Here is a 15,183-nt window from a genome sequence, read left to right as displayed (position 1 = left end):
GATATATTTATATCAGGAAAAGAAGGATTGTGAATCCCTAAATCAACTGCAGTGCCATCAAGATAGAGATACGTTTTGCAAAACTTTTGAAGAGTTTCCAGGCATCTTCTGATTTTTCAAAGAAACTGACAGAGAATTTTGTATCTCAACTTCATCTTTAAAAAGCAACTCCTGAAGCAGTTGAAAGTTTGCAAGGACACTGACCTTCGCTTTTTTCCTCTGTATAAGGAGCTAAAGCAAGAAAGTTTTTTCCAATTGTTCAGTAGCATCCACAATGATAAGTTTAAGACCCTGAATTCAAGTATTTCTCTTATTTATATAGTTAAACCTATCTGCAAGGTAAGCCAGTTCATGGATAAAATTCTTTCAGAAAGGTTCAAGCATGGGTTTTCTTTTTCTCTGAGAAAAGGTAAAATTCTGGCTTTAGTTTGCTAGCCATGGCCAGAAGGCTCTCCTGCCAGAGACCCCTGTGTAGGAGAAAAGTTCCTCATAGCCTGCTCCCATTTCTGGACAAAATCTTTCTTAAGCACTATGATTCAGAAACCGCTCCTGATAAAGTTGATGCCTTCATGGCTGTTTACCAAACTTCTTTCAGGAATGCTGTCAGAATCTAGACATGACATAAACACACGCCTGTGGGAAATGGAGTTAGTGACACAAATGTAAGGAGCTTGCAGCTTCACTATACACCAAAAGCAGATGCATCATCAGGTATTATAAAAGCACCATCTGGGCAAAATCTGAAGCTTTTATTTCTAGGCAAAGTTTTGTTTTTACCGTTTCCAAAATACTAAAGGGCTTTGTAGTTTCCGAAAGGGACTCACAAAATAAGAATTCTTTAAATATTTCAGCATGCACATAGGGAGCAAAACTGGGGAGCTGGATACTGTGCTAAATGCCTGTTTGCATCTGGCCATGTACTGAGTGCAAACAGCAAAGTTGCCAATTCTCAGTGACAGGCTTCAGAATGTTTTTTTAACAAAATCAACTATTCCAGACCAGATCTCGCCATTTAACAAGGGTGTTACTATCAGCTTCTCTCTTCTGCTCCGGTCCACAAACCAGCCCATGTTTGTCTAGTGTACACTGCTTTACCACCATCTCTCCAATGGCATGGGGCTTCTTTATTTGGCAGATCCAAATGTGGAAGTATCCTACACGGAATTAAGAATTCTCTCTTGAACCATCCAGTTTTTCGAACTCTTAGCAACTCTGAAAATGACTGTTTTCACAAATTTATCAAACAACTATAGACAGGAAATACTGAAAAGCATCACAGGTATCTGGAACACCAAAATGGTAACACCGGCACCATCACATAAACATATGTATATAGGAAGATTATGATCATGTTTCTTCCAGCAACACGTCTAAGTACTGTTATATTTTCAAAGTAGTGATGCATAGATGATATTTTAAGATATCCACAAACTGTACTGTGTTATCAAAGATTGTGTGATTTTCATTCATTACAAAATCACAGGTACTACTAACACTAACATGGGTTATTAACTACATTCATGAGCAAAAGAAATTCTAAAATTCAGTTAGATGTTAGTGAAAATGGAGGTTTAATTTTTTCCCCAACCATGTTCATGAACTCCCTGAAATATATCCATATGCCAAGATTAAGTAACCTGTAGAAGGAGAAACGGCCTGAGGTTCTACTCTGTCTCATGGAAAGTAGACAGGATGGCTGGTCAGAACCAAATTAGGAAAGTGAGAACAGGAAGCCTGAAAGAGAAGAATGGGGACAAACCCCTCAGAATGGGTAAATAATAGAAAGATACATGTAACTTTAAATGCCCACCAGAGGCATCCACAGTGAAGGCAGCCTTCAATAATAAGGTAGACAAGATGACCAATCCTGTGGATGTCAGGCAGCCCCTTTCCCCAGCTATCTGATACCTTCTCAATATGCCTGCTCGTGTACAAAGTGGCTTTATTTGCAGAGATGAAGACTATGGATATTCTGAAAACCATAGTCATATCCTCATCAAGGCTGATTTCGTTACTGCCAGTATTGAGTGTCCAACATGCCATCAGCAAAGACCAATGATGAGTGACACTCACCCCAGGTGACCAGCCAGCTACCAGGTGGCAAGTTGATTACGTTAGATCCTCCTGATCATGGAGTGACCAAAGATTTGTCACCATAGGATTAGACACACATTTTACGTATATATTTGCCATTCTTACCCAAACTGGTCCTGCTAAAGCCACTACTGATGGACTTACAGAATATCTTATCCAAGACTGTAGTATCCCATACGATACTGCCTCCAACCAGGGGACATATTTTATAACAAAGGAGGGCCAGACATGGGCTGACACTGAGGAGTTAATCGGACTTAAACTCAGATGCAGCTAGCTGGATAGACGTTGAATAGCCTGCTAAGGGTCTAGTTAAATACCAGCTGGAGAAACACCCTGTGAGGTTAGGCTAACCTCCTGCATGGTGCAGAGCACACCTTGGACCAGCAGCCTCTATATGGTTTCATCTTTACTATAGTCAGGAAGCTTGGGTTCGAGAAACTAGGAGCAGAGTTGGGAGTGGTTCTCCTATTTCTTTTTTTTTTTTTAATTTATTTATTTTTGGCTGCATTGGGTCTTCATTGCTGCATGTGGGCTTTCTCTAGTTGTGGTAAGGGGGCGCTACTCTTCGTTGCAGTGGCTTCTCTTGTGGAGCATGGGCTCTAGGGGTGTGGGCTTCAGTAGTTGTGGCACGTGGGCTCTAGAGTGCAGGCTCAGTAGTTGTGGCACACGGGCTTAGCTGCACTGCGGCATGTGGGATCTTCCTGGACCAGGGCTCGAACCCGTGTCCCCTGCCTTGGCAGGCAGATTCTTAACTACTGCGCCACCAGGGAAGCCCGGTTATCCTATTTCTAATAACTCACTTAAAGAATTTCTGCTTCCCATTCCTACAGCTTTGGGCTCAGTGAGTTTGGAAGTCATGGCCCCAATGAATTGAAAGCTGAGATTCCTCTGACCATTTTGAGCTCCTCATACCATTGAACAAAAAGCAGTTTAAAGGGGTTATTCTAATAGCTGGTATTCATGTGCATGATCCCAACTGCTGGGTAGAAAACAGACTGCTGATACCCAATAGAAACAAAAAGGATTAGGTTTGAAATCCAAAATATTCACTGGAGTGCCTTTTAGTAATCCCTTGCCCAGTGGCCTTGATCAATGGAACACAATAAAACCAAGACTGCCAAGGCTTCTAATCTTACAGGAAAAAGGTTTTTGGTAACCTCAGCAATAAAGTAAGTTAAAGAATCCCATCTAACCTATGGGTCTGGAAAAGGGTAAAGGCAACATGGAATTGTGGACCTCAAGACTAGTTCAGAAGTAAGGACTGGAACATCTGTGTTTTAGGTTACTTAATATTTATTTTATTTTTTTATATATTTTTCTTTATTTGTTTCAGAAGTTCTTTTTTTAATTAATGAATTTTTGGCTGCCTTGTGTAAGGCCAACTGGCCCGAGGCAGGGGAACACAATCAGATTCACAGGTTGCATCAGACCGAAATTCTCCAGACCACCCAGTCCCAGAAACTGCCCTGGAGACATTCCGGACCACCCAGTTCCAGGAACTGACCTGGGTACTTTGAACCCAGCCCAGCCTTCCCGCCTTTCGAGGGGCGGGACTAACAGTCCCCCAGGATACCCGAAAAGACCACCAATTAAGGAATACCCTGCGCCCTCCCAGATTCACCACACCCCTTTCCCTTCTTCCCCTATAAAATCTTGCCCAACCCTCGCCCGGGTGCGACTTCTCTAGCCCCTTTCTCTCGGACCAGTGAACCTCGCCCGGGAGCGCTCCCTAATAAAGCTCACTTGAAGCTTTCCTCTGTTTCGCGATGCCGTTTGTTAAGATCCGACCTTACACCTTGGATCTTCATTGCTGCACACAGCCTTTCTCTAGTTGAGGGGAGCGGGGGCTACTCTTCCTTACGATGCACGCGCTTCTCATTGCCATGGCTTCTCTTGTTGCAGAGCACAGGCTCTAGGCGCACGGGCTTCAGTAGTTGTGGCACACGGGTTCAGTCGTTGCGGCACGCAGGTTTGAGGGGGCAGGCTCAGTAGTTGTGGCGCACAGGGTTAGTTGCTCCGCGGCATGTGGGATCTTCCCGGAGCAGGGCTCGAAGCCGTGTCCCCTGCATTGGCAGGCAGATTCTTAACCACTGCGCCACCAGGGAAGCCCCAGGTTACTTAATATTTAGTTTCTCCCTCTGCCCCCACCCACAGCTACCTTATACAAAGAATATCAGTAGTGGTTAGTGGGTTAAGATTCCCATATAAGTAAAACAACTGATGGAGCTTTTGCATTTGCTGCTTGGAGAATATGAACTTTTCATACACACAAAGAATGAATGGATTCTGCATGACAAAAGGGGTGGACTGCACTTAGGATTTTCCATTTCTCCTCCAGATCCACTCTCATTCCTTCTCTACCTGCCCTGCTGTCTGCCCCTGGGCTGATCCACTTGGATCTCAACAAAAAGACTCCCATGCCCTCTGGCATCTACTTGGGTGTTGGCTAATGAGGAGCTTTAGCAGGAGATCAAAAGGGAAGAGAGAGCATCCAGAGTATTTGATTAGCTAGGCCTGATTTCTCTCCAGATAGCCTTTTATGCATAACTCTATGCGTATGGGTTTGAATTCTGCAAACTCCTTCCTTTTGTCATCCTTTTGGATTTAGGGATGCTGATGTGTCTACACACTGTCCATTCTTCTTTGAATAGTACCTCTATGTTTTCTATTGGTAACTTTATTAAACCCTCCTGGAATTAACCTAATGTGAGTACATCCTTTGTTTCCTTTTGAGTCTTCTCTGATATAGAGATTCCCTGAGGAGGTGAATGTCAAGCTGGATCTTTCAGGACACGTGGAAGATCACCAGGGCAAGGCGCATATGACAGAGAAAAGCATCTATTTCACCAGCATTTCAGTACCTACAGGACTGAGAGAGCCAAATATGTTCTAGAAACCACAAGGTTTGCTGGGGCATGAGCTTGGCAGAAACATGATGGAAGATGAAACTGGAAAATGCATAGATCACAAAGAGCCTCAGCGCCAAAGCATGGGATATCATCCCAGGAGGGGCAGGAAACAGAATCCAAAATTGTTTACTTATTTTTGTCATTAAAATGTATTATCTTTCCTTTCTGAAAGCCATTGCCTTACTGGAATTAAATCCACGTAATGATTTTGCCTCCAGTGAGGAAAAAAGATAATCACTTTAAAAAGTGCAATGACATCCCCTGTACATTTGGCTCAAAAATAACTCTTACCCTGTCAGATGCCAACATGTTACATGGAATCATCGCAGCCCTCTCCAGTCTGCACCAAAGGAACAATTTCCCCTCTTTCATCTTCCCTTCTACATTGAGCAGCTGAGCAGGCCCCTGAGAGAATCCTGACTCTCTTGACTTGGCAGGGTCTGTGGATGTGTGCAGAATAGCATTTTTGCTTTGTTTAGAAACATCTGTGGGAAATCATGGGCATCAATATGGCATATATGGCAAGAGTTCGGGCTTCTGATACAAAGCCCTTTCTTTGGCCTGAGTGGCAGCCCCTATAATCCTCGGGATTCCTCTGGTAGATTGCTGACTATCTCCAACACCAGCTTGTTTCAAAGCACTTAGCTGGCTTTTACAGAGTTCCTGGTCTGATGTTCTTAAGTTCCCACTGTGCTTTCCATGCCAAGCATTTCTGGACTTTTTGAATATCCTTCAAAGTATGTGGACTGTTGAGGAGGCAAAGTGTACCAAGATTTTATTAACTGACTAATTCCCTCTCTTGGTAAGAAAGTGTTTGTTTTTCCAAATACCTAAATGACCATCTGCATTCCATTACCTTAGGCAAATCTGCAGATTCAGGGCCCTCCTTATCACTCACATTACTAATTAGCACAGTTACTCTCTTTGAGATGCTGGACGACAGGATCAGTGTGGCATCCAGACACTGGAAGCCAAGGCTCTCATCTCTAATGCGTCCTTGGCCTCCTCTGCTGCAGAGTGGGCTTCGGCCCATTAACGGCCCTGTTTCTTAGCTGTCCAAGGACTTGACTTAATTATACTGCAAGTCTCTGTCTTCATTGGAAGTCTCCACACATGCTGTTTGCTCCATTATTATGGATTGCATTTCCTCTCTGCCGCAATGTCTCATTCTTGTCCTTCCTTGGGCTATAGTGGCTAATAGACATTTGCATTAATTTTCATTTCTCCTGGTGCTTAATAAACATCCTCTTAGGCACTCATCCTGAAAGTAGGAAACTGTCTAGTTCAACCAAAAAGCTCCAGACTTCCTAGAACCAAAACTTGTCTCTCTATTGGTACTGTCCCCCTATCTCTCACATCCTCCGAGGGACAACTCCAGGGACCTAGCAAAGACGCTGTCCTTGCCTTATGTGCTTACACTTATCTGAGGTTTTCTGGTTGCCCTTCATTAGTGAACCTCGTAAAGTCACACTTACACAGACACACACACACACACGCATGCATATGCATGCAAACACACGTACTCTGTGAATAAAGTCCACTGCTGCATCCAGTGACCCAGGAATAGTTAAGTATACTATGATACTCATTCAGTAGAAGAGTGTGCAGTTACTAATATGATGTATATAAAGATTACATAAAATACTGTGAAAAATATTCACGTTGTGCTGTTAGCAGGAAACAAAATGCGACATACAACATTATCACCATTATGTTTTAAAATATACATACATATTTACATCCCCATGGCTAAGAAAAAGACAGGAAGGAGATATACCAAAATATTTACAATGGTTGGGTTGGGAATAGAATTTCTTGGAAAGAATTCTTTTTTTTTCTTTCATTTCAAAGAGAGAATATTTATTTTTAGGACAGAAAATAATAACCTAAAAAATAAAAGAGAATAAGCAAATATATTTTCTCATCAATGGAGATTCCCAAATAATTAAGGTCAATGGATGTAGAGGATAAAACACAGAAAGAGATGTAAACTGGGACCACTGGACAGATAGCCAGAAAATTTAAGAGCAGTGTCTTCGAATCAGGAGGATTCCAAGAACTTTATTTAACCACTAGGTCTGTCTGTTTTGCAGACACACCACGACTGTGTTAAAACTATCAGTGGAGGGAGCTGGGAGGTTGCTGACCTCACCATTATGTAGAGGAGAATGGGGGTGAAGCTATGGAGAAAACAGTCCCTTTCATAGCCACCAGGCCAGGGGAGATGGAAAGAATGCGATGGAAACTAACATAGATAACAGACACCACCACTCTGACTACTAGATTAAGAATACTAATTTAAGTATTACACAAAAAAGTCAGAGAAATCACCACAAATTACAAGTAAAAGAAGTTGACAGGGGGTGTCCCTGGTGGCGCAGTGGTTAAGAATCTGCCTGCCAGTGCAGGGGAAATGGGTTCGAGCCCTGGTCCAGAAAGATACCCCATGCTGCGGAGCAACGAAGCCCATGCGCCACAACTACTGAGCCTGCGCTCTAGAGCCCAAGAGCCACAACGACTGAAGCCCGTGTGCCTAGAGCCTGTACTCTGCAACAAAAGAAGCCACCGCAATGAGAAGCCCGTGCACCACAGTGAAGAGTAGCCCCCACTCGCTGCCAACTAGAGAAAGCCCGAGCACAGCAACAAAGATCCAACGCCGCCATAAATAAATAAATAAATAAATTCTTTAAAAAAAAATGCAGGTGGATAAGCCTTTTAAAAAAAAAGTTGACAAATACAAAGCACCACAAAATCCATAAAAATAACGTTTTGCTTACTGAACTGCCCTAAACATCTCTATAATATTGCTTCTCCTACAATTTTGACTGTATACTTCATTATTACCACTTCATGTGGCAATTATTTTATAATATTTCCTAACTAAAAATTTTAAAGGTAATTCAGTCTTTCCTCTGGTGTGATTAATTGAAACCTTAAAATAATTTCTATTTTGAGATAATTTTAGACTTACAGAAGAGTGGCAAAGATAGCACAAAGAGCTCACCCGGCTTCCCCTAATGTAAACATTTTATGTAGCTCTAGGACAATTATAAAACTTAAGAAATTAACATTGGTACAATGCTATGAACAAAACTATGGACTTCACTTGGATTTCACTAGTTTTTCCACCTACGTCCTTTCTCTGTCCCAGGACTCAATCCACATTGCATTTAATTGCTGTTCTTTAGTCTTCTATCTGTGGCAGTTCCTCAGCTTTTCCTTGTCTTTCATGGCCTTGACCTTTTCGAAGGGCACTGGTCAGGTACCTTGCAGAAGGTCCCTCAATTTGAATTTCTGGGGTTTTCTCATGATTAAATTGAGCGTATGCATTACTGGAAAGATTTCCACAGAGGTGACATCCCTAGTGCATCATTTCAGGAGGACATGAGTTGCTCTGCCTTATCAAGGTGATGTTAACCTTGATCCTTGGTTAAGGTGGCATGTGCCCAATTTCTCCACTGGAAAGTTACTATTTCTCCATTTGTATTTAATAAACGTTGGGGAGAAGATACTTTGAAACTATGCAGAATTCCTGGTTCTCCTTAAGCTTTCATCTCAAATTTTATTATCCATTGGTGGAACTTGCTTACAGCAATTATTATTGTGGTAGTACTGTGGTTTTAATGGTGATTTTCTATTTCTCTCATTCCATCTTTATTTATTAAGTGGCATTCTTCCCTATGAAAGAGTTGTCCCTTCTCCCACATTCATTTATCAGTCACTTTTCATATGCGTATGGACTCATGGCTATTTATTTTATTCTTTGGGTTATAATCCAATGCTATCCTAATTACTTTTTGCTCAAATTCTTCTAGCTTTGACCACGGGGAGTTCTTTGAGGTGATTCCTGTGCTCTTCAACATGCTCCCACTTTTTTTGTTTGTTTTTTTAGGACTTCCGTAATTTTTGTTAGAGGCTCAACTTGTCTGTTCCCCATGCCTGCCCTGGAAATCTGCCACTTATCCAAGGAACTCTGGTTCCATAAACCAAGATGTGGATAGTAGATTCGCTCGTTGCTCCTAGGACATCATTGCTTCCAGGCCCTCTCCGTGGACTGAGGAAGAAAGTATATGTATGTACATTAACCCTCATATGCATGCACATCTAATTTCTGTATCTGTGTATTTGCATATTTACGTGTGTATGTATATATTATACACACACTAAGAGTTCCTAATAATTTTCTGAATCCAATCCAGCACCACAATATTCATTCTACACTTTCCTTTTTCCGTACTTATAACTTCTTCATCTTACAGTAAGAAAGCTGGCTCTCATTACTGACAATACATTTACTTATTTGTCCAACCCTAATATACACAGAAAGCAGTTTCAGGATTGCTAACCTAAATCCCCATAGGTAAACTGTGTGTGCGCACAGTACCTTCTGTCTTTACTTTTATGGTATCGAGTCAAAAACACAGATTTCCAAAAGCACTTAAGTCAGCTCCTTTCTTCTCAACCCCCCTTCAGTGTAGTTATGTCAGTGGTTCTCAGAAAGAGCTATTTTGCCCCCAGGGCACATGTGACAATGTCTGGAGATATTTTAGGTTATCACAACTGGGGAGGTAACACTAATATCTACTGAGTAGAGGCCAAGGATGCTGTTAAACACTCTACAATGCCCAGGGGAGCTACAGATAAGAATTATCTGGCCTTGAGTGTCATTAAATTCAAAAATACATCTTTTTTTCTTAAAGATATTCTCCTTCTAATAGAATGTGAATTTTTTTGTTCAGTACTCCAACATAAGGAAGTGAAGAATTTTTGTTGATTTAATCATGTATCATTGCTTTCATTTCACAGTCTTAATCTTCATCTGAATTTTCTCATAGTTCTTTAATAAATGAAGACAATGAAAGAATATACTCTTCTTATAGGCCCAAATCAGGAATCTGTAAATTCTTACTTATGTATTGATATGTTCCAAATGATCTTTGCAAACTGCAGTCAAACTAGCATATTTCCAGACAACTTTCCTTTAGCAGAATCCCAAAAGTGTTCATGGCCACCTCAGGCTACCTGGACACCAAGGGAAGTGTGATGGAGAAGCTGGATGGAAAGAGACTGTGGTTTTAACCAAATGTTGTTAAAATGTCTTACTTTTGTGAATTTTACAAAAATATGTGAACATGTTGCTAGGGATTCTCCTAGGGCCTTGGATGAGACCGGAGATGAAGGACCTTCAAAGCTTACACTCTATTAGTTTCAAATAATTCTTTTCCACCCAGAAGACGGAGATGGTTACAAAAAATCCAGGCTCTCAAGGACCTTGTGGTCTAGGAAAGAAGGCAGATCTGTGTTCAGAGGTGCCTCAGGAGACAAGAACGGCCAGACATTTAGACCAGAACCTCGTACAGCCCTTCTCACACACCCCATGAAACTAAACACCTGTGAGATCTTTGTTTCTTCGTGTCCACCCATCCTCATCGCTCACCAAGTGATGGCCTTCTCACACTGACCCCTAGGTGGCTCTGGAGGCCAAGGCAAGGCTGACTCCTGAAGTTTCCTTTGCCCTTTCTTTTTTACACAGGAGTGTGGGGTAGAGTAAGAGCTTGAAAGAGGATAAAATACATCAAAAATATCATCATCCTAAACGCTGTGACTTGAAGTCATTTTTCACTGCCAAGAAAGAAAGAAAGAAAAAAACAAAAAACACAGTAGTCATGCCTCTGATGGCAATGTTTACTCTTCCAGGGAGAGGACATATGGGAGAGCTTCTGACAAGACTGTCAAAAGTGTGTTCAGCAATTTAACTAGTAATAATAGTGAAAAACAACAAATAAAGCCTTGAAATAATCCAGCATCTTTCATCTCCATATATCAAAGGGTGTTGCCAGTGTTCCTGATAACAACATGTCCGTGAAACACGGAAGTGGCAGGCACTGTCATTCCCCAGTGACAGATGAAAGAACAGAGAAGCTAAGAAACTCTCCCCCAGTGAATCAGCCAGGCACCTGCGGGGGCAGATCAGCCTCTCTCTGAGGTATCAACAACACCTCCCTGGGCTGATGGAGCACTTGCTCTGAGGAATCTGGGTTTAAGGAGTGCCGTTACGTGAGCTACACAGAGCATCGAACCTGTGTTCTCCAGAAATTTGTCAATAAAATGCATCCACCAAGATAGCTCTGCATCTCTGCAGGTGGATCAGCAAGACTCTTTTTAAAGGTCAGCTGTTCACAGACCTTGCTGGATATGCTCTGGGAAGGCACTGGTCCCACAGAGCCTACCATTGGGGAGTTCATAATACATGGAATCAATTAAGGGAAGATACACACAATCCCTTCAAATCCCACACTCCAGCCACAGGAAGCTCCCTTCAGTTTCCCCACATGCAAAAGCATGGGCTTCTGTACCTTTGTTTATGCTGTTTCCTCTCCTTTGCTTGTCCCCCTCCATGATACTATGGTAGCATCACCTACACTATCAAACCACATACACATACACACACACACACACACACACACACACACACACACACACACATCTTTCCTTCCTTTCTGTACCTTCCAGATTCTATATAGATCTCTGTCAAGAGCCCTGTAACTCTACTGCATATACTTGTTTACACATCTGTATTCCCTACCAAATTCTCAGCTCTTTGTCAAGGGAATGTATTATAGTTATCTTTGTATGTCCAACGAAGCTCATACCAGATGTTCGGTAATTGTTTCAGGAAAGAAAGAAGGAAGGAAGGACAGGAGGGAAGGAAAAGGAACCAGTATCTACTGCACAGCTATTTGTTTGCCAGGCCCTGTGCTAGACATATATTTGATCAGCATTTAGTGTGTGCTTCTCATCTGAGAACTTGTATCTTTTTTCAATTTCAGAATTTTCTCAGCTATTATCTTTTTGAAAACTGCTTTTCTCCTATTCCTTCAAGTCCCTATTTCTGGAAGTCCATCTGTTGGAGACTCTCGGTCTGTCCTCCACGTCTCTTTCCTGTTTCCATCTCTTTATCTCTGTGCCACATTCAGGTGACCTCCCCAGTGTTAATTCCCAAATCACTGATGCTCTCTTGGGCACATCAAGTCCAGAGTCAATCTTGTCTCCTGAACCTATTTTTATTCCAATTGCTTGATTTTTCATTTCCAGTGCCTAATTAGTTCGTTTTCACATACACCTGTTCTTGATTTCTACCTGCCTGTTTTTGTTTCATGATTTCACGCTGTTTAGGTGTTATTCCTTCCTTTATATCTTTAAGAATCTCAAACGTACTTATTTTAAAGTAATTTTCAGATTGCTCTATTATTCACTTTCAATGGGAGTGAAGGCTACTGATTTTTGAGCTTGTTGACTGTCTTTATCAGTATTAGTTTTCTTCATGTGCTTTGGGACTTTCGTTGGTAAGTTCATTTGGAATGTTTCCCTCCCACCACCTCTCTCCTCTAATCCTTCCCTGTCTGGAAGTTGATCAGTCTCCCCCTGTTAGGACTCCTAGTCCAGAGTCAGCTCTGATAACGGTGGCTCAGGTTTCCTTTTCCAAGGTGATCTTGGGGGTAGCACAGATGTAGTCACTGGGCCAGCAGTGGCTACTTGAGGTCCTGGTGGTGTGGCTTCCTCTGCTTTTTTCCTCCGCCTAGGCATTCAGCTCTGCAACATGCTGCATCTCCAAGCAGTGACTGAAGTTTCTTCTAGCCCTTTCTGAAGACCTGGCAGTGAGCCCTTCAGTTTCACCCAGTGAGCTTGGGTCCAGTCCCCAATCATGAGGCCAAAACTTCTGGTCCCTGTCATCTCACAGCAGCTGTATTTCAAATCCCCTCTGCCTATCCCCAAGTCCAAGAGCCCAGCAAGTCTACCCACAGAGGTGTTCATCTTGTTGAGTGTGGCTATGTTTGAGTTCTTTTTGAAATATTTCAGCTCACATTGCAATGCATCTGACATCAAGGGAACTTCAAGGCATGAACTCCCAACACCGTCTTAGCTTCAAGTCCCAGGCTAGACATTTTCACACCATCAGTGACTTCATGAGCAATGATCCCCAGATGGCCAGAATGTATGCTGTCACCTGCAGGCCCAGCTCTCCAGGCCTTGGTCCTGGGCCAATGAGAGCCAGACCTGGGAACGTGCAGAGCCCTGCACATGAGCTAGCATAGTCTGCAAATAGTTTCTAGCTCTCCTGCCTGTGCACCTCAGGGTGGAGCCAGCTCGAGTCCCCATGCAGAACTAAGCTGCAGCTCCCATAAAGCCAGCACCCAGCATCTGAGTGAGCCCACACTGCCCAAGTCTGCCTCAAAGGCTCACTCCCCTTGTCCTCTTACCTAGCCTTGTCTGGATTTTGTCAGACTCTCACTGGAAAAAACCTAAAATCCCACCTAAGGCTATCACTTCTCCGACCTCTCAGACCAGACCCCCAGAGCACTGAACTTGAATCGAATATTCCCAGACTTGGTCCAGACTTCAGACCTCTCTCAGGCCCACACCACACTCCTCCTGACCTAATCCCAGCTGATGCCTTCCCCCTGGCAGCTCTCATCCCCACTAAGCATTCTACACCCAATTACAATGTGTGTGTGTGTGTGTGTGTGTGGAGGGGTGGAAGTTCCCACAAACAATGCTCCCCACCAGCTGGGTGCCCTACAATTCAAGTCAATTCTGACGCTGTCTCCCTGGAGATGGGATCAGATCCCACAGGTTAAGGGCTCAGTCCCAACCAGACTGCCCCCACTCCTACTTCAGAAGCCAATCTCAAGACCAGCTTGTCACCTGTGCTTCTGGCCGACTTTCTGACAGACTAATCAAGGGTTCCAACGACCCCCTCCTTGGGTTTGATTAACTTACGAAAGCAGCTCACAGAACCCAGAGAAATATTTTACCTACTAGATTACCAGTTTGTTATAAAAGGATATAACTCAGGAACAACCAGATAGAAGAGATGCGTAGGGCAGGGTATCAGGAAGCTTCACAGAGCTTCCGTGCCCTCTCCAGGTGCACCACTCTGAACTCCATCTTTTGGGGGTTTTTATGGAGGCTTCATTACACAGGCACAATTGATTAAATCATTGGCCTTGGCAATTGAACTCAATTTCCAGCCCTTCTTCCCTCCCCAGAGGTTTGGGGGATGGAAGTGAAAATTCCAGCCCTCTAATCACGTGGTTGGTTCCCCTGGCAACCAGCTCCCATCCTCAGGTGCTTTCCAAAAGTCGCCTCATTAACATAACAAAAGATACCTTTATGGGTCTCATCACAAGAAATTCCAAGGGTTTTGGGAGATATGTGCCAGAAAAGGCCACAGAGACCAAATATATATATTTCTTATTACAACTCACAATAACACACTCACCCATCTGGGGCTGGACAAGAGACAGTGTTCATGCATGCTCTCACATAATTCTTAAGTAGATATTGCTACCATTTTTATCTATCGTAACTACAATAGTAATATTTATTCTCCGCTCACAATGTTCCAGGATCTGTGCCTAGTACCTCACTGGCAATAATTCACCCAGTCCTTGCAACAGTCCTATGAAGTGGCTACTTTTATCATCTTCCCATTTTATGGATGCAGAAGCTGAGGCTCAGGCTTAGTATCTCTAAGACCCTAGAGATACTAGATGCTGGAACCAGAATTTGAACCCAGGTTCACCTCACCCCTAAGCCCATGCCCTTAGCCAAATGCTTCATTGCCAAATCCATCCTGGCACTGATCTTGCCAGAACTCTTTGTGGCATTTGACACTATCACCAATGTCTTCCTCCTACGAAGTGCCTCCTCCCTTACAGGCTTCCAGGTAACTGACCTGGACAGAGTTTCCCCTCACCCCGATCTCTTTCATAGGTGCTCCTTGTTTTGCCCATGAATCCTGGTGTTCCCCAAACTCCCACCTTCTTAGACACAGACTTCTCAATTTCCACATTCAACATGTTCAATTCTGAACTCATTACTTACAACCCCATCTCAGTTCCTGGCAACACCATCCACCCAGGCCCCCAAACCAGAAGCCAGAGTCAGCCCTATACAGCCCTGTCACTTAATCTCACAGCCCATCAATGGATGCGGCAGCAGACTCTCCCTCCTGAGCACCCTGAGTCATCCCATCTGACATTCCCAGAGCCTACAGAGGAGAGCCCCAAGCCCCCACCAGGTGCCCAGGGCCCACTTCTCCATCCTCATCATTTACTCCCAGCATCCACGCCTAGAGCCCTGGAGCCCTAGCTGCCTCCATCACCTGCCACTT

General features: G+C 43.3%; 1 pseudogene; it reads right to left on the bottom strand.

Annotated features, from left to right (window-relative positions):
* The window catches only part of LOC103076287 (riboflavin kinase pseudogene), a 40,847-nt pseudogene extending 34,808 nt beyond the window's left edge, over window positions 1–6,039 (bottom strand).
* Window positions 6,040–15,183: the final 9,144 nt, after the last annotated feature.

This window comes from Lipotes vexillifer, unplaced genomic scaffold, assembly GCF_000442215.2.
Source record: "Lipotes vexillifer unplaced genomic scaffold, Lipotes_vexillifer_v1.1 scaffold102, whole genome shotgun sequence".
In the NCBI taxonomy this organism is placed as follows: domain Eukaryota; kingdom Metazoa; phylum Chordata; class Mammalia; order Artiodactyla; family Lipotidae; genus Lipotes; species Lipotes vexillifer.
Note: the sequence above shows the minus strand (reverse complement) of the source record. Positions and strands in the feature narration are given on the sequence as shown.